The following is a 25,814-nucleotide window of genomic DNA, read 5'->3' as shown; positions in this document are numbered from 1 at the left end:
CTGGCTGAAGTTCATGGTTCCACAATTGACTAAATGACAGCCGAACATTTGGTTCTGTTCACCTGAAATGCTCCGATAATTCATCCACGGCTCAAACACGTGTAATTGATGTCTGTTTCTCACTCCAGCTGCAGCCTGCGGAGGTCGCATATGCAGGGTGCATACGTCATCAAGCCTGGTTTATTTTAGTTAACTGACCATTACATTCGCAAGGTATAAGCATATTACAACAATTTACTATTAACTAAGAATAAAAGTCAACTTTATAACTGTTAATATTCTGAAACAAGACAGTCTTGATGACGTATATGGAGCCTAGAAATGCGACCTCCAGAGGCTGCAGCATTCGCATTGAGACACGGCCGATGTGTGACAAGCAACGTATACGTTGCAATCCGGAGTCCGTGTTGCAGATTTTGCAGTGCTATTTTCCGATTTAAAAGGCATTATCCATTTGCTTCAGGCCCGGGTCACTCTCCCACTCCTATCTGTAACATCTTGATTTCCCGCTGAGAGAGCTGGCTGGCTGCTATCACTTGATTGGCTAAACGCGGACTCATCATCGGCGTGGCGTCAACACAAACACATGCAGTGGGCGTGTGTTTAGTAACGTCATGAAATACATGCACACTTGGGTTTTTTGTTAAATAATTAGCCTATAAAATGCACGTTTCAAACCCGCCCAACTGATCACAAACCAGCCCAATTTTTGCACACCCGCCCAAGCCAATTTTTACCCGCACAATCAAATTCAAAACCGCCCAATTGGGCGGGAACCTGCCCAATCTGGCAACACTGTATATGGCTGAATCCCCTGAATATTAACTTTCGTTCTGGACTCCATTTCCCATAATCCCGCATACCTGGACTGATTACTCTGCCACCTGAAACTCATTGGACAGCCTATATAAACTCTCTGGAAACATTCAGTCAGTGCAAAGTCTTGATTTGTACCGGCTGTCATTGCTGACCAGTTTGCCTGCCTGCATATCTATCTGTATTTATTGATCTTGATCTGTTTTACCTGGTTTATGAGTATGTTTGTTGCCGGCCCTGACCCTTTTGCCTGTTTCATTTGCCTGCCATACATTGCTGTGTTTGCTGTTGTTTGACCTTGCCTGTTGGAATATGAGTGTGTTTAATAAAAACCTGCAGATGGATCCTCAGTGTCAAAGTGCTTTGTTACACAAGCAGTATACAATAAGTAACCTACTAGTTTACTAAGAGTACACTAACATAACACTTGCATGTACACTTTCAGTATATGACTAGTAAACTACTAGTTAACTAAAAGTATATTAAAAGAACACTTGGAAGTATACCTGCAGCACACAATAAGTAACCTACTAGTTTACTAAGAGTACACTAACAGAACACTTGCATGTACACTTTCAGTATATGACTAGTAAACTACTAGTTAACTAAAAGTATATTAAAAACCCCCAAGTACACAAGCAGTATACAATAAGTAACCTACTAGTTTACTAAGAGTACACTAACATAACACTTGCATGTACACTTTCAGTATATGACTAGTAAACTACTAGTTAACTAAAAGTATATTAAAAGAACACTTGGAAGTATACCTGCAGCACACAATAAGTAACCTACTAGTTTACTAAGAGTACACTAACAGAACATTTGCATGTAAACTTGAAGTATAAGTCTAGAAAACTACTAGTATACCCATGAGTTCACTTGCAGTACAAATGAAGAACTTATTGTGCACTAGTTGTACACTTAAAGTTGACTACTCTTACACTTATAGTACACTTAGAAGTATACTTTTATATACTAAAAGTGGGCCAATTTAGTCCCAAGCGATATTCAAGCAGTACATGTACAAGTATACTACTAGTACATTAATGTTAGTACAATTACTACATAAAGTATACTTAAAACTATACTCCAACATTACTTAAGGATACTTAATAAAATGAACTTGAGTACACTTCTTTTTCGTAAGGGGGGTTCAACATGACTTTCAATTAAATCAGATTTTATTTATATAGCACTTTTCACAGTTGTTTAATTGTTCCAAAGCAGCTTTACAAATCAGATCTCAGTTGTCTCTTTCATACTGACCACTGATTTGACCCCCAAGTTCTACGAGGGCGTGTTCGAGTGGCCACGGTGTATTTTTGCTGCTGTTTGTAAGAGGAGGTGATAGATGGCTGGGGGGTGGGTTAGAACATTGAGGAGTACATTTCTTAAAGGCTGCCACTTGTTTAGCGGTACAAAGTGGGGATTAAGAGAAAATTTTTTTTTTTATCTTTTTCCTTAATCCCTGACAAATTTAACCATAAAACAAAATACTTTTTAAAGTTTTGACTTGTGATAAGTTGACATATCTTCTCATAAAAAAAGTTGAAATTGTTTAACTTACTTATGTTGATATGATTTTTTTAAAGTGTACTGTGCATAGTATAACAATGATTAATAACTTATTTTTACAAGAATATTTTTACAATAGCACTATTTTAAGAAACCATTAATTTTATGACTGCTATACTAAAATAATCTCAGTCATAGTTACTGCCAACTGTGTCCTACAGCTAGTGAACTAAATATTAATTTCATATCTGAAAATACAGAACAGTATAACACATACATGTTGATTTTTTTCAGCAACAATGCAATTCTATAGACTTGACAGAGGTTTACTTGAGATTTTTTCTCTAATGTTTGAGACCTGACTGGGTGAGGATTAAACTCCCTTAAACTCATCATCTGTCATTTCTGCTTCCCTTTTCCTGCTTTGCACAAAACATTTCTGATGTCCATCTACAGAAGCCAATAGTGATAGAGTTAAAATAAGATTATAATTATTATTTATAACGTACTTTAGTTTTGTTATGTTTTCATAAGATATCTCAATCGCGTGGCGTTACCTGGTATGCGGCTAAGCGGTGAACGGACAGAAGCGCGCGTCTGGATATGTTTTTGTATGCACGTGTCTGTGCGATTGATTAAGATTTCTGTTGAGTGATATGAAAACAAAATGCTTCCAGACGTTGGACTTAAAAGATGACAGGACATTATCTATATCAGTTTCTGTTTCTACCGAAGTCATTTTGCTGACCTTCAGTTCAAGTTGACTGCGGTGAAGCACAGGTGACGCTGGCGCAGATTAGATCACGTGTTGACGTGGTCAATGAATAAAATTAAAAGAACGTCATCGTATAAATATCCCCATCATGCACGATGCAACATCGAAGTATCGTTACATCCCTAATTATTATTACAAATGGTAGCCCGCAAGAAGCTTACCATACAAATTGCATGTGCGCTCATTAGCAGCAGAAAGAAGAAGAAATAAAGATTATGAAGGAGGAAATGTTTGAAGAGACTCCTCCCTGAACTTCCAGCTCTCCTGTATGTTGCTCTCTCATTGGCTGTAGGTCATCGGCGATGTTATTTTCAGTCAATGCACCTTTACACACGACATAATTTTGAATCGCCGACAGGTCCAGATATTTAGCATGCCAAATATCTTCACTGGCGATTCTCTCAGATCACGTCTTTGATAATTCACACTGTGTGATTGTCACTCGCGTTCACGAGCATCGATTTGCCAGTGATTTAAGGCATTTTTCTAGCCTGGGTGCCAGCCGATCTTAGCCCCGCCCACAACATTTTGAGGAACGGGAAGATCGGTCTGGAGTTTCACCGTTGAGTTGCTACTATGCTCGACCCAAAGCTGGTCGAACCAATCAAATTGTCAGGGCGGGCTTTATATGATGATGGACAGATGATCAGTAACGTAAATCAACCACGTCACCAAAGAGCGCGTGTGTTGAATCTGTTGTTTACAACGAAATGGCTGCCGCGGTAGAAATCAGATGTGTGGACTCTGACATTGAGTCTGTTCTAAAAGATATCGACAGAGCATTGATTTTAAAAGAGGAACAGAGAAACGCGAGCAAGGCATTTGTTGATGTTTTTGCCGTCCTACGGGATTCGACAAAAGTTGTCGCACTTATGAAAGATCAAGTTAAAGAAGCAACTAAAATGGGTATCACGGCGATGCAACTCGGTGTGCACGACGAGATGGATATAACAAGCAAACGTAATGGGTATCGTCGTGGATGAAGTTCAACTAATGTACAAATGGTAAGAGATAGTCTTACTGTATGACTTAATGTGATATAAATGAAATGTTGTAAACATAGTAGGTGTTGATGTACGTTCGCAAACTCAGACTTGTAACGTTAGTGTGTGTCGTAGCGAAATAACTAGCAGTTCGGTCAAGCTGCAAATACGTCATTTCAACATACGTCTCACACCCCGTTGCTCTGATTGGTCGTAGGTCTATCCAATTGAGTGCAGAGGCATTTTTCGGTTGAGACACGCCTCATAATTATAGCTCAATGGAGCGGTATCAGACTCAAATTCTGACTAGAATTGAGTATGACAACGTCAGGCTAGCATTTTTCAGCGATTTCTCAAAACCTGTCGGCAAGTCAAAATCAGGGCTAAAATCGTGCAGTCTGAACTCGGCATAAAGTGTGGCCATTCACAGTGGCCGCAACACATGCTCCGGTCTTGCATAAACGTAATTGGCTGGCTCGCACTAGGTTATTTGCATAAGCCGATTGGCTGACGCATGCGTTGACTTTAAAAAGTTGAGAAATTTTCAGTCACAATTCAGTTTGGCAACGCATGAAGTCACACATTAAAAGTAAATGAGAAGGGTTAACGCTTAAGTCCCATGTAAATGTACTGTATTGATTAAATAATTTATCAGATCTACCAAAGGATTTTATCTTACAAAGCAATGACAGCCATGGTAAAAACAAAGCAAAAAAAAAGAAATGATGACAGCAGAGTGGCAGGTAATATATGTGCCTGATAAATGCATGGTGTTGAGGAGGCTGTAAAACTCTTCAGAAAGTCCAGTCATATTTTTTTCCAAAATTCTTTGGTTTAAAAGTGACATTTTAAAATGTAAAATATCTGCTCAAGATGAGGACATTTTGATTATTATGTACAAACTATTATGTACCAAGAAAATCTGCCCTGATTTTGAAATATTGGCAACGGCCAGAGAAAAAAAAAACCACATTGATCAACCTTTAGTCAATAGCCTACTAAAGATAAAGAGGGTTAAACTTTCACAGAATGTTTTTTACATTATATATGATGATTTTAAAAACAGTAAATCATAAAGATATAACTTTAGCTATGTTGTCACAGACTGGGTCACATTTACAACATGCAGTTACAATAAGAGCAATGTTAGACATTGTAAACATTCTGGGAAATATTCTTGTAGCTTTACAGGCCAAATATTTATTGTTATACCAGTATATGTGAGCCTGGGAGTTTCACATAATATTTTCTAAGTAATATACAGACGTATAAAGTAAACTGTATAAGTTTATATATTGCGCATGTACTGTATGCTGTCTGCTGTACACTTGAACAGAGTCTGAATTTGTTTGACCTGTATCTATCACAGAAACTAGTTTTTATATCACAGGTATCAATGTATGTTACAGTATATTACAAATCTATGAGACGAAACAAATAAAACAAATCAAAGAAAAACAAAAGTGATTTGTTAAAGATCCCTTTTCCCTTTTCTATCTCAGCATCACAGGCAACTGAATGACAAATGATCACATAAAATGTAGTAATTTACTTTTTTGATCAAAATATTTTACATTCTAGTTCTATTAAAATGTGTACATTTCTGGGTTCTGTTCTCATATTTGCTTGAGAGTCTCAAAGACTACAGAAAGTTTCTTAATGAAAACATCAGGCCAACAAGAAGTGGTGTCCAGGGTGAGCAATGTTGTCTATTAATTCTGCTAAATAATCTGGAGTGCACTAAATCTGACAATTCAAAATCTTGGTTTTTTAGGTATTGTCCATTTTTGAGCAGCCAAAGAGAGCAATTATATTTTCCCATTCTGTCTTTGGGCCTTAGGACACTTGTGATGTTGAATGTCCCATCTGAATTGGTCAAGTTTGTTATTGTAGAGTAAGAAGTGACGTTATTATCATAATAAAACCAGTAAATTGTGCCCTCTGGGTAAATGCCATTAAATGAACATTGAAAATGATCAGATTCGGCCATCCAGATGAAATCTCCAGTGCATTCACCTGCAATAAAAAGGAGAGCACAACAAAATCCCCAGTGTTAAATTAACACTGCTGGGTACAGTATATACAGTATATGCAGAGCCGGCGCCAGACCATAACTAACAGGGGGGCACTCGGCTTCCAACGGGGGGCACGCAATAGCAACTATAACTTGCAAAAACAAGACATTAAAACAACAAATACAGCAAGCACACACTCATACAACTGGTACAGACTGTCAGCTCATTTCCCGTATAAAGTGCAAAAGACCACAAACTATGCGCAAAACTATTGAACTTCGACCGCGGCGTGAGCGCAAGCTGAGCTCCGCTGCGCTCGCGCTCACTCGACGCAACAACAAACCACCCTCGCGCGGCGCAAGCCATTGAAATGAATGAGTTTCATAGTGCAGCGCGTCCTAGCTTTAAAAAAGCCGCTTTACCATAATCACGTCGTAATTCAGTTAACGGTCTATAGCCACACTTCACATTAAGCTTACATAATTTAAAACAACCTAACTTACCTTTGAAATAGCTAGAGACGGCGTGTAAGAACAATAGACTTCCTTAAAAAAGTGTCCTGTAGATTTGTAAATTCCACCTCGACCTCTAATCTCTGAGTTTGAGCCAGTCTGTGTTTGCATGAAGATGGAGCAGGCGGTGCTGGTTCATTCTAAATGTTCTAATATCCATATTTTACACGATCCATAAAATGCCGCGAAAAAACACGTTGCTAGTATCAAGTCACAAATATGCTAAAGACCTAATGGGTGAGACGCGGCAATAGATCCAATCAGAGAAACTGGTCTATTTTAATTAAAGAAAACATATATCAACTATATTTTCCTCATTTGATTATATTACAAGTCATGAAACATTCAATGTTTAATTTATTTTAATTATTCTATATATATTTTAAAGTAATTAAAAACTTTGTAGGGGGGGCACAACAACCTGTTCGGGGGGGCACTGCCCGCGAATGCCCCCCCATGACGCCGGCCCTGAGTATATGACTCCATCTTGCAGTGTTAAAAAGTAACACTGAACCAAAGGTAAAAGCTGCAATCTTTCACTTTTGCCTCTTTATCACCATCTCTGTTTGAAAACATAAATACAATTTGCTTGCAGAGTTATTTTCTAAAGGAAGTTTAACTTTTAAACAAAAAGATACACGTTCTCAACAATTACAGCATCCACACACGTGATTTAGTAAACAAATCATGATGTAATCACAAGTCAAATTAAAAAAATTTTCCACAAAATTTATCACATTAAATAACATGAAATCTCATGTTTCTGTTTGTTTTATTCAAAATATGTTCATTTGAGGTCACCATTATGTTTCCTTTATCTTCGCTGAACTAACTCTTCTCTTTTAGAAACTGCAACAGTGTTTTAAGACCATTTTCATTGCTTGATGTAACGGAAAACCTATTAGGTCATCTAAGATTGTTTTTATATATATGATGTACTACCAATAAAAAAAATCATGAGATCACAAAAAATAAAAAGAAGCATATAAAAAGAAATGCCCTAAAAGTAATGCAATTATTAGTAATTATTCTCTGAAATAGGACAAACATTGCATTGCGGCATTAACTTTGTTGTTGATTGTCACTATTGTTGAGGTTCATACAATGATTATTGATGTCTCAGTATGTTTGATCAATACTGTTGTTTAGATTTTTGTGATTTTTTAACAGCCCTATAGACCACCCTATAGATGACGTTTTTTGTGGGCGGAGCCAAACTGGTTGCAGAAAGTGACAGCTCCGCAGTAGCGGTGAGAAGTGTTTTAGCATTAAACCGTGATTTTTATGGATCCTGATTCCCCTTTGTTTCCCTTTAGTGCAATGTTTCTTATAGCGTTTTTATCATGTTACGTTTATTTTTTAGATAAATAAAAAGTTTAAATGGCTTGGCTACTGATATGCATGTATGTAATGTATATGTTTTTTTTTTTTTTGCTAAATCAATTATTTTTACAGTCTGAATCGCTAAAGTACATATAAAAGCAATACTATCATGTATTATATATAATAACGTTGATTAAATATTTAATAATTTTACTGTTTTCTATTATTTATACCTTATATTTATAGCTTATGTGTTTGTTCTAAAACTATTATAAAAGTATTAGGTTTACACATAAATTAAAAAGGCCTATTTATATATTAATAACACTTTACATCATGTGTGTGCTATATTTATATATTTATTAAGTATGTAAACATAAAAATTTTAGAACAAACAGGAAGAAGACAAAAGCTAAGATATAAAGAAATAAAAAGAATAGAAAACGAAAATGGTGATATTATTGCTTTTTTAGTATAAAATACACATATTCTGAATAAATTATATATGCAACGTGATAAAAACTCTGTAAGGAACACATTAGGGGGAACAGACTTCGACAGAACACCGGACATCTTTTCTACTTAATTTCTATTCTAATTAAGATTTCCAGATGATTTAATCGCTCCAGTCTGTCCGTTTAAGGGCTTATTGCAAACATAAACACCTACGTTTATCTTCAAATGGTGTCTTCAACGATGGCATAAAAATGAAAGCCATCTTTTTTGGCATTCCTATTCTGAGACTCAACAGCACAACAGGACATTTTCTAGTGAGTTATCTTGCTTGTTTCACTCGTGCCTAATTCATTTCCACTGTTTCTCTGCAACTACATTGCGTGCGCAGCTTGCAGTGACGTAACTGTGTCGTCTACTCCAAAATGGTCTATTGGATTTCATAGGAGCATCACGGGGTTGACACAAGATAAAATTAGAAATTTTCATTCAGTGATTTTTATTTGTATGAGATCATTGAATCACGCTATGCCTTGATAATAATTAGCATAGCAAAAATGTACGACCTCATCTTCCTCTGCTCAGATATGGAACAATGAACAAAAGAAGACTAACACTAAACTTTAAGACCGAAGTGCCCATTTAAATGAAACACTAATCTTCACAATGGTAACTTACATTATTCACCAGATTTACAGCAGAAGTTAAGAAGTTATTGAAAAGTCTTCATGTAAACACCTTAATACGATTGAGGATGATCGGATGGATTGTATTGAAGGGGGTAGTGTACTCCGATCTGTGATCCAATCCGCATGAGAAAAGTACGCATGTAAACACATGAATCGTAGTATTTTCTCAATCGGATGCAAAAATACATTGTGCACATGCGCAGAACATTTGTGTTCCAAGTTCACGTCTTATATTAGCTCTTATATCACATGTTTCTCATCACAGAAACACGCAATAGCAAGGCAGTGGCATCACGCATTATTAAAGGGATAGTTCGGCCAAAAATTATATTAAACCCATGATTTACTCACCCCGAAGCCGTCCGAGATGCATATGTCCATCATTTTTCAGAAGATGACATTTTCAGTTATTTTAGAAAATGTTTTAGATCTTTCAGTTAATCAAATGTGAAGTTATGGGGTCCACGACCTTCAAGTCCAAAAAGTGTGCATCCATCCTTCACAAAATAAATCCAAACGGCTCCACGATGATAAACAAAGTCCTTCTGAGGGTAATCCACAGTTTTGTTGTAGAAATATCCACATTTAAAACTTTATAAACCAAAATAACTCTCATCCGGTAATTCCCCCATCTTAGTCGCGTCCTCATTCAAGATCAGAGCTTTAAGCTATGTTTATACTCGACGCGTCCGCACGGGCACGTTGGGTTCGCGAGACCCCATTTCGCGCGGCGGTGTGCACGGCATTTTTTGTAACTTTAAGCGAGGCTCCGCATCCGAAAATGACGGAACTCGAGGCGATTCTGTCCGAGCAGGCAAGCCTGTGACGTAATTCTTTGATCAATTTAAGCAAAACAATGTATATATTTATCTGACACTCTGTAAGTAAAGTATGGAAACTTTGCAGTTTAAAACACGAATTATTTTACATGATTCAGAATGTTTGGCTTATATTTGTATTGAATGAACCACTAAACGAGGAATAAAATACAAACCTTAAGATATCTGTACTGTTTGTTTAGTTAAAGACGTTAATGAAATGATAATGTTTAATAAAGACATATTTAAGAGATTGTTGTTTTATTCATGTTCTCATATTTATATATCAAACTCTGATGTTAAAAGCACCAGGGTTGTTCCAGCGGACGACTTCTTCTATCCTCTTCTTTATGTTTGTTTTTGACTTTATTGCTCGCGTCGCAATAAACCCTGGTGGTTCAAAAAATAGTGCAACAGCAAACGCGTCAACTATAAACGCCTCGTCCGTTTCGAGAGACACGCGCGCGATCCGCGAAGGCTTGCGTGTATAAACAAAGCTTTACGCAGCTTACGGAGGTTACTCTGCTGTCATACATCACTAAGAAAAGTGCGTACACTACGCCAATACTCTCCTGAATACAGAGGAGTCTAAGATGGCGGCGCTACCGGAAGGTAGTTATTTTGGCTTATAAAGTTTTAAAAATCGATATTTCTACAACAGCATCGCATTACCCCACGGATTACCCCAAGAAGACCTTTATTTATCATCCTGGAGCTGTTTGGATTTATTTTGTGAAGGTTGGATGCAAATTTTTTTGGACTTGAAGGTTGTGGACCCCGTAACTTCACATTTAATTAACTGAAAGATCTAAAACATTTTCTAAAATAACTGAAAATGTGTTTGTCTGAAAAACGATGGCCATATGCATCTCGGACAGCTTGGGGGTGAGTAAATCATGGGTTTAATATCATTTTTGGCCGAACTATCCCTTTAAGGTAAGGTTACTGGGGTCACGTGATGTACATTCTGCCGCGTTTATTTGTACTTTTAAAACATTAGGCTACTTAAAAGCAATAAAATAGCGTTGTGACTTTTGAAAAGTGTGTTTTCATCACTTATATCTAAAAACCTCTTAAGAACAACTTTCTCTAACTCCGTTTTATACTTTAATCCAGAGATAAAGCGTGAACTCGATGAGAGATGATGTCCGCAGCGAGGCGTTGCCAAGTCCTGTGCTTTTTTCAAGTTTAGATTTGAGCTACTTAAACTGTCCTGAATTACCACATTTTTTTTTTCTGCTGGTTAAAGATGAAAGTATTTCGTTCATTAGTTATTTGTATTTGGGCTGTGAATAGTCATTGGGATGCTTTTGGGCTAGTTTTGAATGTCCATTTTGGATGGTTCTGATACACGAATCTGGCAACCCTGGCTGTGCGCTTGCGCAGACGTTTAGTTCGGATTCTATAGAATGTACATGTAAACAAACATTTTAATCAGATTGCAATCTTTAGTGTGCATGTAAACTGTTTCGTTGTATTTTTTAATCGTATTAAGTTCAATCGGATTGACAAAATTTTGTGCATGTAAACATAGCCAGTGTTACTTTTGAACACTCTGTAAGATGGAGTCATATAGCAAAATGTCAATATGTTGTTAAACAGCATGTGAAATGATTCAAACAGAAGTACTGCATACGTTTTGGCAATTAATTAATACCGGTATAAAAGCTATTAATGATCAAATGAAGCCATGACCAAGCCATGATTCATAAATGAAGTATTTTAAACAAGTTGGTATACAGCTATGAGTTAATGTGCTACTTTGGGGAAAAATTGTTAATTTCCAATTGACTTAACACTTTTAATGACGCAGTTATTTGCTTAAATAAGACAAACGTTGTGTCACTAAGGGGCAGTTTCCCGGACAGGGTTTATGTTAAGCCAAGACTCAGCCTTTGTTATATTAAGACATTTGAGTAGTTTTTACAAGCATACCTTACAAAAAACAACACTGGTGACACTGGCCCTAAATCTTTAAATCAATAACTTACTAAAATATGATTCATTCATAGTGTGGAGGACAACACTATTAAAATACTGATGAATTTACCTTTCATAGACACAATGATTGTCTTTGAGTCATGTCCTGAATCTGTTCGTATACTGCAGTAGTATTTGCCCATGTTTGCCGGTTTAGGATGTAAAATAGTTAATGTTAATTCCTTCTTTGTGTAGTCACATTTAAATTCTGGAGAGGTGTTGTTGGATGTTGGATCACATTCAAAACTTCCTTCTTCGAGTTTTTTCCAGTTTGTTTTCATAAGGTTAAACTGCTCTGCCCTGGTCAAAAAATATAGGTCAGGTATGTTATATTTGCAGCCAGACTATTCAGTCAAGATTCAAGATTGTTATTGTCATGTATACCTAGGCACAATTAAATTATTATTTTGCTTTTACCCCACGAGAACAGGGGTAGCAGGGCAGCAAACAAATACAATTACAATAAAGTAAGTAAAAATTTAAAAAGTAAAAATGTAAAGAAATTGCAATTAAAAAAAGAGGAATCAATGATTAAAAGTTGCTTTAGACTAAAAAGTAATAAGTACAATAAAAAGTTAAAATCCCTAAATAGTGCAGACAATTTACATGCGTTGCTGTAAGAGAACCTCTACTAAATGGAGACATTTATGTTACAACATCAGGATGCTGCAATGATAACTTTAAGCATACAGTTAAATATATTTTAAAATAACGTTTATATGATTGCACAGTGAATATACTTTCAATATTTTTAAAGGTGGTATAATTCTTTGTTAGTATATTTACAAGGTAGCCTACTATTGAAATACTAAATATATTTGTAATACAAAAATATTTTTCACCTGTTGCTGATGTTGCATTGTAAAACTGCTTTCTCATTGCAGTTTACTGTCTGGTATTCATGAGCATATAGGTCGATAACACCTGCATGTGTAAAAAAATATTGTTGACATTTGCTTATCATTCGGTCATATAGTTTATCTTATTAAGAGATGAGGTCCAACGGTATGAGATTATTTGTAAAGTGTTCCAGATTTTGAAATGTATTATTTAACATTACAAGGAAGAAAAACTGAACTTTGTACTGAGGAGTTAACATAGTAAAAGCACTCTTAGATAAAAGGTACAAAAGCTATCACTGGAGCGGTATTTCCGGGTAAACATATAAACTCAGATTCTTTGACACCACTTTATGCAGTGAAACAGTCACAAATTCCTTTTACAAATCCTCATTCAGTCATATCATTTATTTATTTAAGTTTTATAGCATTGACTGATAGCATGTTTTCAAAATTTTACTGTTATTTTCCCATATAAGATATAAATTATACAACCAAACTAAATCCCCAAAATGTATTAGCTAAGCCTTACCTTTGCTGTTGACTAAGTGAAGAAGAATTATAAAATATGCCACGGTGGCTGGTATTGTGTGTAGCTTTTTCTGAAACATCCTAAGTTGAATGGGAGATGACATTGTTCATAATCCACAATATGAGTTATCCACAGTCTTCCTTCTCCTCATTGCAAATAAGTCGAACAAAGAGGTTTCATCCAGGGTTTAAACATGTACTTGCATGCTCAGTGCTCACCGTGAAATGGAGAGTCTTAGTCCCACCCCCTTGCTAAGACATTAGTCTCTGCAGCCACTTTCTGTTAAACATATTGATTATGGGAAGAACCATACACTTTCACTTTCATCCACAAACTATGCATCATCCTTTCATTTATCCAGGGGTTTCCTCCAAAAATCCAACATCATTTGTTTCTCTACATCATAATGTTGTATAATGTTAAGTTTTTCTTACTGTCCACAAGGTTCACAAAGGATGTCAAAGGAAAGTATACATATAAACACACAATCTTCTCTCTGAATATGACGTGTAATAAAACAATAAAGACTCCAAAGCACTCATTTATAAACCCAGACACTCTGTTTACCTTTCCCACACTATCTGTCTTGTTTTAAAGGAATTAGGGATTTAGTACTGTGTACAAAACCAAGAGCGATGGTGAAAGCAGATTTGTGAGACTGGGTAGGAAAAAACATGCATTATGTGTAGATAATGTGTGTGAATAAAAGACGAGCAAACCAGGCCAGCAAACCACTGATAAATACTCAGTATAACAGTAAAGTGTATAAATAATTTATAACATTTAATGTGCATAAAAACAGGCTCTAATGTGTATAGCTGTATTGTTATTATTGGATGTATCACTGCCAAATGGAACATCATTGGAAAGAAATTGAAAGCCATATCTCTATTAATAAAGTATTTATTAATGATATTTTTCATTGAAAATCTTTTAACACTGTATGGATCTTGGAGAACCACAGTAAAGCATGGATGTGGCAGCATTATGCTTTTTGGCTAATTTTTTTTAGCTGAAACTGGAGGCTTTAGTCAGGTTGGGCGTAATAATAAAAAACGTCTCGGTTACTATCGTAACCTCGGTTCCCTGAGAGAACGTGAACGAGACATTGCGTCAGTTAGCTGACGCTATGGGATTGATCCTTCAATCACGATAACCCTGAAGCCTTATTGCACAACGCCAGTGCAGTTGAAACTCGCGCTGGCCAATGACGCTCAAGACGGCAAAAGAGGGCGTGGCCTTCTCACTATAATAGCCGCCGTCCTGAGCGAATATCTTCAGTAAAAACGACTGAACGAGCGTACAGCCTATGAAGCCGTGAGCACGGCAGCTAACGCAATGTCTCGTTCACGTTCTCTCAGGGAACCGAGGTTACGATAGTAACCGAGACGTTCCCTGTCGAGAACGTTCTCTCGACATTGCGTTAGTTAGCTGACGCTATGGGAGATTGTATAGAACCGCGCCGTGCATACGGCAAGATAGGCCAAGCATAACGAAGCAAACAGCATGCAACAATCTCAATGACCAGCCGATAGCGGCATATCGTACTAATCACCAGCCAAAAACCATAACAGGGCCAGTAGCGTACTAGCGTAACACCACATTAAGCGGGTAAGAAGTAAACGCTAAAGAATTAACAACATACCTAGCGAGCGGACGGCGTCCGGCGCACAAGTTGTAGAAGTGTTTAGATCATTGGACTAGCGGCGGTGAACACAGCACTCTTGCAGTCACCTGTTGACATCCCCAAACGGCGGACGAGGTCCGGCGTTGAAGTTTGTAGAAAATAATCCACATGCAATATTCATATGACTCAGCATCCAGCGAGCGGGTGATTTCCGGCGTCCGGAATGCAAGTGATAATCCGCAAAAACCAATACATGGTGGTATTCTCGTAGTGAATAAACCGAATACTCAGCGAGCGAGCAGCGTCCGGCGCTAAGGTATTCTCAAGTTGGCGTCGCAGTAGCGCCGCCCCTTACACACGACCTGATAGAAACCATCAGGTATGTCAGGCACTGGAGGTGGAGGGCGTGTTTACCGAAAGCACTCGGGAGGCCAATGAGGAGACATCCAGATTATAAAACCTAGCAAAGGTGTTCTGAGACGACCAGCCAGCAGCCAAGCATAAATCCTGAATAGATGCGCCTTTATACCAAGCCCATGACGATGCAATAGCTCTCGTAGAATGGGCTCTAATATTCAAAGGGCATCGCACTCCTTGGCTAGAGTATGCCAGTGAAATAGCATCAACCACCCAGTGCGAAAGTCTTTGCTTGGAAACTGGGCGTCCTTTGGTGCTGCCTCCAAAACAAACAAACAGCTGTTCCGCTGCCCGGAACGGTGCCGAGCGATCAATATAAGCTTTTAGCGCTCTTACCGGGCAAAGCTCCCTCTGGACGATTGCGTTAGTAGTCGCCGCGTCATCCGAGGAGAAGGCGGGGATAGAAATAACCTGCGCTCTAAATGGCGTGGATAGCGATTTAGGCACATAACCCGCTTTGGGTTTCAACGTGACATTACAGTCTCCTGGTCCAAATTGTAAGCATTCAGCGTTCACAGAGAGAGCATGCAGATCTCCTATGCGCTTAGCTGAAGCCAAAGCCAGCAGAAGCACAGTTTTTAGAGAAAGCTCCTTCAAACCTACCGTTAGAATAGGCTCAAACGGAGGAAGAGTTAGTGCTTTCAGGACCAAGGCCAGGTCCCAAGACGGTACGGTGGGAGGGCGAGAAGGTCTGAGGCGCCGTGCACCCCGTAAAAACTTCGTTATGAGCTCGTGTTTGCCCACCGAGCGCCCCCCAATATTAGCATGAAAAGCTGCGATAGCAGCAACATACACTTTAAGGGTGGAGGGCATGCTTCCCGTATCCATTCTGTGCTGTAGAAAGGATAGAATAGCTGACACGGAGCAGTTCACCGGGTCAAACTCTTTTTCTTTGCACCACGCAGCGAATACCGACCACTTAAGGGCATATAACCGTCTTGTAGCGGGGGCACGCGACTGCATCAGCGTATCGAGCACACTCTGCGGCAGCGCCGCGTCTGTCAGCGGTTCCCACACACCCTCCACGCGTGAAGTTTCCACTTCTCGGGGCTGGGGTGCCAGATTGATCCGTTCGCCTGAGAGAGCAGGTCTCGTCTCAACGGGATCGGCCACGGGGGAGCCGTTGACAGTTCCAACAGCTCGGGAAACCACGGCTGGTTCGGCCAGTACGGGGCGATTAGTGTCACTGTTGCTTTTTCCTCTCTGATCTTGTGTAAAACTGACGGCAGCAGTTTTATGGGGGGAAACGCATATTTGCTGGCTCTCGGCCACGGCAACGACAGCGCTTCTCCGCCCAGAGGAGAGCTCGTCAACGAGAAGAACAGCGGGCAGTGTGTGTTTTCCTCGGACGCAAACAGATCCACTTCTGCTTTCCCGAACTGACTCCAGATCAGCTCGATAGATAGGGGGTTCAATCTCCATTCCCCTTGGGGAATGCCGTTCCTCGACAGCATATCCGCTCCGCAGTTCATGCTGCCCGGTACATGCGTCGCTTTTATTGAAAGGAGATGACGATCCGCCCACAACAGTATCGCTTCTGCCTGTCTGAACAGCGGCCTGGAGCGCACTCCTCCCTGGCGATTTATGTACGAAACCACCGTAGTGTTGTCCGTCCGGACAAGAACATGATGGCCCCCGATCAGCGTCGCAAAGCTCTGCAGTGCTAAAAAGACGGCTTTGAGCTCTAGACGGTTTATATGCCATAACCGCTCCGACTCCGGCCAGGAGCCTGAAGCCGGGACGCCATCGCACAGGGCTCCCCAGCCCGTTAACGACGCGTCCGTTGTGACTACTTTCCGTCTCGTAACCAGCCCGAGTGGGGCACCCCCGCTGAACAGGTTGGGATCGAACCAGGGTCTCAGCGCTCGCATACATCCGTTCGTAACTGTAATGCGCGCTCGTCCCGATATCCACGCCCTGTTGGGCACTCTGGATCGTAACCATAGCTGCAACGGGCGCATATACAGCAGACCGAGTGGGCAAACCGGTGAGGCTGCCGCCATCAAGCCTAAAAGTCTCTGAAACCGTTTCAGTGGCACAGTGCCTCCGTGGCTGAATACATTCAGAGCAGACGTCAGATCCCGTTTGCGCTCCTCTGATAAGAAAGCCTTCATTGAGACTGAGTCGAGACGCACGCCTAGAAACGCGATCTCCTGCGTTGGAGATAGAGCGCTCTTCTGCAAATTCACACGTAGACCGAGGCTGTCTAAATGCGAAAGTACTGCGTCCCTGTGGCTGATGAGCACCTCTCTGGATTGTGCTAAAATCAGCCAATCGTCCAAATAATTCAGGATGCGAATGCCGCTCGCTCTCAGCGGGGACAGCGCCGCGTCTATACATTTCGTGAATGTGCGCGGGGCGAGCGCCAGACCGAACGGGAGGACCGTGAACTGGTATGCAGCATCCTTGAATGCAAATCTCAGAAAGCGCCTGTGGTGCGGAGCGATCTGAATGTGAAAATAAGCATCCTTTAGGTCCACTGAAATAAACCAGTCCCCGGGCCGAATGTGGGCGAGGATCTGTTTCAGTGTAGTCATTTTGAAAGCACGTTTGTGTAATGCTTTGTTGATTTGTCTCAAATCCAAGATCGGTCTGAGACCGCCGTCTTTTTTCGGGACGACAAAGTACCGGCTGTAAAAACCGCTCTCTCTCTCTTGCATCGGAACTGACTCTATCGCTTGTTTGGCGAGGAGATTGCAGATTTCCTGATACAAAATCGACTCGTCCTGAGCCCGGACCGTTGACGGTATCACGCCGTTGAAACGGGGAGGTCTGCGTCGAAACTGTAGAGAATATCCTTTCTGAATAATGTTCAGCATCCATTCCGATATGTTGGGAATGGCACGCCATGCATCTAAGCGCAGTGATAGCGGTTGAATGACAGGATGACCTGACCGCTCGTTGCCGCCAAGCGTCTCGTGCGTGACGGGTAGCTCGGTTCTGGGGGGCTGCGCGTTGCTCGTCGGATCGCTGCTCGGGGGCGAGTGACCCAGCGGGACTAATGAAGACCTCTCCGCTCTGTGCAGCGTGTGTGTTACGGGCACAAGAGAGGACGGCCGGGGGGCGGCTGACGCCGCGATAGACAACGGGCTTTTGTGCGGCTCGCTGAGACCGTGCATTAACCCTTCCCGTCCCCGCTTTCTATGCGACCCGCGCGTCGCGGGGGGGTTCGAAAGCAGGGAGGGTGCGCTGTGCGTGTCTATATGAGGGTGGGAGCTGCCCTGGGGCGAGCGACCCGAAACCAGATAAGGAGGAAAACGCTCTTTTTGTGAAAAAGTAACATTTTTTATTGCATTCAACACAAAAACTTTTAAAGAGACAGTCTCTGCGTCGCCCGCAACAGCCAGGGGGACGCTTGACGAGACTTTCGTTCTCTTGGCGGCGGGCTCGCCGCTCGGCGTTCTCTCTCTCACACCACTCACGTCAGGAACGCGGCTTTGCTCCGGACTGCGGTCCCCCTGGACCCGGTTTCTTGCGACGCTTCCTGGTGGATTCGTGCCAGGGGCTCTTGTGACGCACCACCGGTTCAGGTCTCACTGTCGGGGGCGTCGCCGCGGGGGGTTGCGCTGCCGGCCGGCGTGGCGCAGACTCGGAGCGGTGTCTTGGCGGCGGCGGTCCCGCCGGCGCATGAGACATAGGGCGGCGAGGAAGAAAGTGACTCATGGCTTTAGAACTCTTCACCGCCTCCGAGAATCGCTCCGTGATGGTACCCACGGCGTCACCGAACAGGCCAGATGGGGAAACGGGAGCGTTAAGCAGCGTCTTCCTGTCGGCCTCCTTGAGATCTGTGAGATTTAACCACAGCTGGCGCTGCATCACCACCATGAAGCCCATGCTGCGTCCGATAGCCTGCGCCGACTTTTTGGTGGCTTTCAGCGCGAAGTCCGTTGCCGCCCTCAGATCCCTGAAGGTACTCAGGTCCGTGCTGCCCTCATCCAGCGCCTTTAGAGCCCGCGCCTGGAAAATCTGGAGGACCGCCATGGTGTGTAGCGACGACAGAGCCTCCCCTGACGCAGCGTAGGCTTTATCAGCCAGGTGCGCCGTCATGCGGCACGCCTTAGAGGGTAGTGAAGCCTCACCACCCAAGGAGGAGGACGACGGGCAGAGATGGGCCGCCACGGCTTCCTCGACAGGGGGGATATGCAGGTATCCACGAGCCTCCGCCCCGTCAACTTTAGAAAACAGCTCAGACCCGCCGGCGCGAGCGCGGACGCCCTGGGGGGTCGCCCACGCTTTGGTGACCTCATCGTGCAGGTCTGGGAGGAAAGGGGCACTTTTCCTCGGAGCGGCGGCGCGGCGGCCCGAGTCAAAGTACCACGAATCGAGCTTGCTCCTTTGGGGTTCTTGTGGGGAACTCCACTCGATCTCTAAATCCTGCACGGCCTTAGAGAGAATGCGCACCAGCTCTTCGTGAAAGGAGGGGGGGTGGGCGTCAGCCTCCGACGCGGCAGGCGGAGATTGGTCCCAATCTCCGTCAGACGCCGTCAGTGACATCTCATCCTCCTCTGCGGGGACCCCAAAGGAGACAGACTCGGCAGCTCCCGGTTCAGGACGCAGGCTCTCGGCGACGAACTGAACCGGAGAGCGACGGGGAGGGGAAGCGCGGCGTTTATAGTGAGAAGGCCACGCCCTCTTTTGCCGTCTTGAGCGTCATTGGCCAGCGCGAGTTTCAACTGCACTGGCGTTGTGCAATAAGGCTTCAGGGTTATCGTGATTGAAGGATCAATCCCATAGCGTCAGCTAACTGACGCAATGTCGAGAGAACGTTCTCGACAGGGAACTTCAAATACCAGTCAATTTTGGCCCAAAACCATAAGGCTTCTGCCAAACCACTTAAGATGAAGATGAATTTTACCTGTTAGCATGACAACGACATGAAACACACCTCATTTAATGGCTTCATTAAAACAAGATCAATGTTTTGGAATGGCCCAGTCAGAGTCCAGATCTAAATTCCATCGAAAATCTATGGTGTGATCTGACGAGGGCTGTGCACAGAAGACACCCAACCAATTTGACAGTTCTAATGCTTTTGCAAGGAAAATTTGCAAAATATTGCAAGTCAAGACGAAACTGATTGACTCTTCCTCATTACCATGCTGTGATCTAAAGGTGCTTCAAATAAGTATTAGTTTAGGGGTGTACACTTATGCAAACTGGTTATTGTACAATTTTTACTTGGCATTTTTTCACCACAAAATGATTCTTGTTGTTATTCACTTTAATATATAGGTTGGAATTTTACAATAAAAGTGAAACAACATGTTTCCTCTTGGTTAAATTTTTTTTACATCACAAAAAACATGCAATTTTAACAGGGGTGTGTAGACGTTGTATATGGTGTATCTGTTATATTTAGAGTTGTTTTTCAATAAATTATATTTGATGATTGAATGTTTTGATGTGCTGGTGCCCAACCTGCATTCAACACAAACTATTCATGTTTAAACAGGTAATTGATCAATGTTTTGGTCTCTTAGTTCAAGGACACATGTTATCCAGTAAGATGAAGTTAAATAAAAAATTTTTCATTTTAAGTTGCGTGAACTTGTCAACTTCACTTTAAAAAGTGAAAAGTTGGATCAAAACTACTTCAATTGATAACACTTTTTTTCAGCTATAATTTTTCATCTTAAAGTGTTTTTAACGTAAACATATAAATTTAAACAATGTATTTTTAGGTGTTACCAATTAAAGTACTTTTTAAGTTAATCCAACTTGTACTTTGTACAGTGTTGGTTAGCAAAATAAAATTCAGCATTGCTTAATCGGTTGGCTAAATGTTAAAAAAAATCATTGAGAGAACTCAAACTTTTTTACATCTGTACATGTATATTCACAACAATACTTTGAAAGTGGAGTATTATGATGAATGGTGCAGAATTTTACAGAGACGCATTATGATCTACCGTAAACATAGACGTGTGTGCTGTTGTAGCATGCTTGGGCAGTGTTGAACAGAATTCCAGTCGCTTAGGACATAATGGAATGTATTGACTCAACAGCTACATGTCTGTTCAGATTCACAAAGATTTTGCACAGTGAAAAGTGTATCAGTTTGAATATATTTTAACATATTTTATTTTGACATATAATAAACTATTACATATCTAATTGAACTTTATCACTCTCAGTGGATAGCATTCAAACTCGTAAACTGACATTTGCTTTGATCTTACATAAATGAGGAATTGTGTTCTCTTATATAGATTTGATTCAAATTACAGAACTTCAGACAAAGGGATCTTACAGCAAACAGATTGTACTGTGCCAGCCTTATTTGAGCTGGGAAATTTTCACTCTGACCGGATGCAGTGACTCACTCATAACAAGCATCTCAGATTACAGTACACAGTACTTGGCACCAGTGGGCGGCTGGTGATAAAAAAAATTTGTGGGGTGCTTACAAACTTAAAATTAAACTTTTACTGTAGTAATGCAGGTCTGTAAATAGCCATTTATCAGGTGATGAATATCATCATATCATCATAACTGTTTAGCTTAAATGCTGAAAATGTTGCTGTTAAAGTCAACTAAATCATGACATAAATTTACTACGAATGTGTAACTCTGAGTATAATGTGGGTTTATTATCAGTAATGAAGTTATTAATGGTTATCATTCACGCACGCACATGCACGCACCCACGCACGCACGCACACACAAACAAACCAGAGTTTGCGTTAAACCAATTTCATCTGAAAATCCCGTCATAGTCAATTTTCCGACATTTCATGTTTTAATGATAATGATTGTTTTCGTTTACATGTTCATTTCTAATCACAAACTTACAAGATGAGCACTCAAGTTCATGTGTTTATTTTTTGAGAAGAGAGCAGATGAACAAAGGCCGTGCATCACTTTACATGTTTAACATGAAGCAGATTAATTCATATTTTTTTCCTCGCAGTGACAGACAGCTGAGGCGATAAAACACACAAACTTTGTGCTGAACAGGCAAATATGAACAAATAAAATTACAAAATACTATTGCGATTTAAATAGCAACCGACGTGTGATTTAACTCAAACTGCAACAAAAGTCGCTGTTTATTTACTTCAATCATTGCTGGTCTTCTCAAATCATACACAACAAGTTGCTGTTTCTTCTTCGTTTGTGGGTTAACTTGCCAAGCTGCTTTTTCTTTGACTGTCATGCTGCTACTGTGGTTACACCCGTGGATAGTGCCTACCAGCGGTCTGGCTTGTGTTAGCTCTTAAACACAGTGGTTTTCTCGTGAGTGCTTTTTAAAACTCTATAACAACAAAACTCTAAAAACAAAGTTGACCAAGCAACGGAATATACCGGATTATATATGAGCTCTCACTCTCATTATCCACACAATGGCAGCTCAAATACGCCACGAAATTTCCTGCAGTCTATTACGCATTCAGACTTTAAAACAGCAAACAGGGAAAAAAATAAAACTCACGACTTACATGATATTCAGCTAGCCATGAGAAGTAGTGCAGCACACAGAATGCATTATTTGACTCTGTTGGTCGATCTGGTACAAGCTTCTTAATCCTTTATTAATTCATCATTTAAATACCTTGTAAAGGGTGATTTTATAAGGATAAAATCATATATTCCTTTATCTCAAAATATTTCACTTGCTTTCACTGATCACTAGCCTACTGTAGCTAACACACTAATCTGCAACACGGCGGTTATGCGATTTTGAGAATGATCCAATCACATAAGCTCAAAGACATAAAAAACTATATTGATTCGCTTACAACATAAGTGGGAGGGGTCGGGGCGCACAGTCCTGCGCCCCACGGTGGATCCGAAACCAGCCAATTAGAGCTCAGCCTCAGGCAGGGGTGGACTGGCCATCTGTCGCATATGTCTTTATTATTAAATTTGGACATTACCAGTTTGTATACGAACATTTCACACGAGGGAGGACTCAATGCCTTGAAACATTTTCTCTCCACACGGGGTGACATTATTCCCCCGACAGAATTTTTGATCGAGATGGCATCATATGTTTTGAGATACAATTATTTCCACTTTGATATGGATTTTTTCCTCCAGATCAGTGGAACAGCGATGGGCTCTATTTTTGCCCCTAACTATACCAATTTGTTTATTGGTTTCTTTGAACAATGTTTTGTATTTAATGCGGAAAAAAATCATTTTTGTTCGCGGTTCATAAAATGGTACAGATACATTGATGACATTTTTTGTATTTTTTTGGGTAATCATAATGATGTTAATGAGTTTGTGTCTGTCCTTAACAGATTTGTTAAGGATTTGGAATTTACATTGGAAGTGAGTGATTTGAAAGTACATTTCCTTGATATGTGGGTACAAAAGAATGAGGGCCGTCTAATCATGACTTTGTTCACTAAAGAAACCGATCGCAACACATTACTACTCGCAACTAGCTTTCACCCTACCTCGTTAAAGAAGGGTTTGCCGAAGAGTCAGTTCTGTAGATTAAGAAGGATTTGTCACTCTGATTCAGATTTTATTGAGAAGTTAACAACAATGAAAATGAAATTCCTAGAAAGAGGATATCCTACAGAATGGATTGATGAAGGCTTTTGTCACACAGGTCGGAGCGGACCCGAGATAGCTAAAGGGTCACGCCCCTTCCTAGTTTCCACCTCGAGGAGGTTCCCAAAGCCACCCCAATGACCAGACAGACAGAGTATACTAAGTTTAAAACAAATCTTTATTTAAATATTTAAAAGTAAGGGGGGAAGAACTGAACTCTGCAGGAAGCAGAGGGTGGGACTCCTGTCTAGGGGCTCTCTGCTATCCGTGGCGCCCTCCGCTTCTCCTGGAGGCAGAACAAGGAAATACAATGAGGATTAGGTTCAATGTTTCTCAGCTACTTGCCAGCTAAACTCGTGGAGATCGTGTCTAAGGTGGTGTTGTCCTTTCTCGCCCTTAGGGTTCCCTTCCAGGTCGTGTTGGAGCAGGGGTCGAGGAACTGCGTTCCAGGATCTCACGTCCTTCTTCGGAGTCGTACTGCAGATAGAGGTAAGTAGGCACCGCAAGGGTAAATTCGTCGTACACTGGGGCTCTTTACTCCTCCTAACAGACGTACTGAAAGCAGAGGTAGGTTATACTTCATAGGCCGACGTGGCACACAGACTGGAGCTCTCCGTTTCTCCTCACAGGTATGCTGAAAGCAGAGGTAAGTTATACTTCATAGACATAAGTGTTACACAGACGGTGGTGTTTTCATTTCTCTCCACAGGCGTGCTGAAACAAAGGTAAGTTATACTTCATAGGCTTACGTGACGCTCAGACTGAGGCTTTCCTGTTTTCGTTTCTCTCCACAGGCGTGCTGAAACAAAGGTAAGTTATACTTTGAAGGCATACGGGACACACAGACTAGGGCTTTCCGTGTCTCTTCACAGGCGTACTGGAAGCAGAGGTAAGTTATACTTCGTAGGCTTACGTGACGCTCAGACTGAGGCTTTCCGTGTATCTTCACAGGCGTGCTGAAAGCAGAGGTAAGTTATACTTCATAGGCATACGTGATACTCAGACTGGGGCTTTTCGTGTCTCTTCACAGGTGTGCTGAAAGCAGAGATAAGTTACACTTCAAATGCATACGTGATACACAGACTGGGCCTGTTCGTGTTTCTTCACGGGCGTGCTGAAAGCAGAGGTAAGTTATACTTCGTATGCATACGTGATACACAGACTGGTGCTGTTCGTGTCTCTTCACGGGCGTGCTGAAAGCAGAGGTAAGTTATACTTCATAGGCATACATGATACTCAGACTAGGGCTTTTCGTGTCTCTTCACAAGCGTGCTGAAAGCAGAGAGAAGTTATACTTCATAGGCACACGTGATACTCAGACTAGGGCTTTTCGTGTCTCTTCACAGGCGTGCTGAAAGCAGAGAGAAGTTACATTTCATATGCATACGTGATACGCTGTTACATGTAATGTGTATGCATGTAGTTGTCTGCCCTCTAGGGGGCAGGAACGTGTTTTTTGTTTCTGTTTAACCAGATTGATTACACCTGTGGGCCATCAGAAGTGCTATATAACGACCTCAGATCTCACATTCCGGCGCGGAGGTTGAGCAGCCGTCCGGACACGGATTTGCTCTTTTGTGTGTTTCCCCAATTTTTGTTCCTGACTAATTTCTCCTACATTGTTATTATTTTTGATATTGTTTTAATAAATTCCCCTAATTTAAATGAGCCTTCGTGTCATCCCTCTTTATGTTATGGCAGTGGCTGTAACATAATTGGGGGCTCGTCAAACCTATATTATTCGATTGTTCAGTGTGGGAGGAAAAGTGTAGCCGTGTCTTCGTTAATTTTTGTTTTCCGGTTGTGAATGACTACTGAGATCCCATGTAAGTATTTGCCCTATTATTTTAGTCGTCGGGTAGGTTTTGGACCTGCCACTTTGTTATTTTGCCTTTGTTATTTTTAGTGGTTATTCGGAGTGGGGGTACGCTTCAGTTCACCTGCAGCTGATCTTGTTAATGGGATCAGTGCACAGGTGTTCATGATTTCAGCGTTTAAAGCCGCCTCGAGCC

The 25,814-nt window shown here is 41.1% G+C and overlaps 1 long non-coding RNA gene across 1 annotated transcript; it reads right to left on the bottom strand.

Annotated features, from left to right (window-relative positions):
* Positions 1-5,434: 5,434 nt before the first annotated feature.
* LOC135750399 (uncharacterized) lies at positions 5,435-13,602 on the bottom strand. The gene is made up of 4 exons (XR_010532724.2): positions 13,254-13,602; positions 12,725-12,806; positions 11,953-12,182; positions 5,435-6,108 (listed from the first exon to the last, which is right to left on the bottom strand). It is a non-coding gene; the product is annotated as an uncharacterized lncRNA (long non-coding RNA).
* Between the last annotated feature and the right edge of the window lie 12,212 nt (positions 13,603-25,814).

The sequence above is a fragment of the Paramisgurnus dabryanus genome, chromosome 3, assembly GCF_030506205.2.
Source record: "Paramisgurnus dabryanus chromosome 3, PD_genome_1.1, whole genome shotgun sequence".
Classification (NCBI taxonomy): domain Eukaryota; kingdom Metazoa; phylum Chordata; class Actinopteri; order Cypriniformes; family Cobitidae; genus Paramisgurnus; species Paramisgurnus dabryanus.
This window is presented reverse-complemented; position numbering and strand designations above follow the sequence as displayed.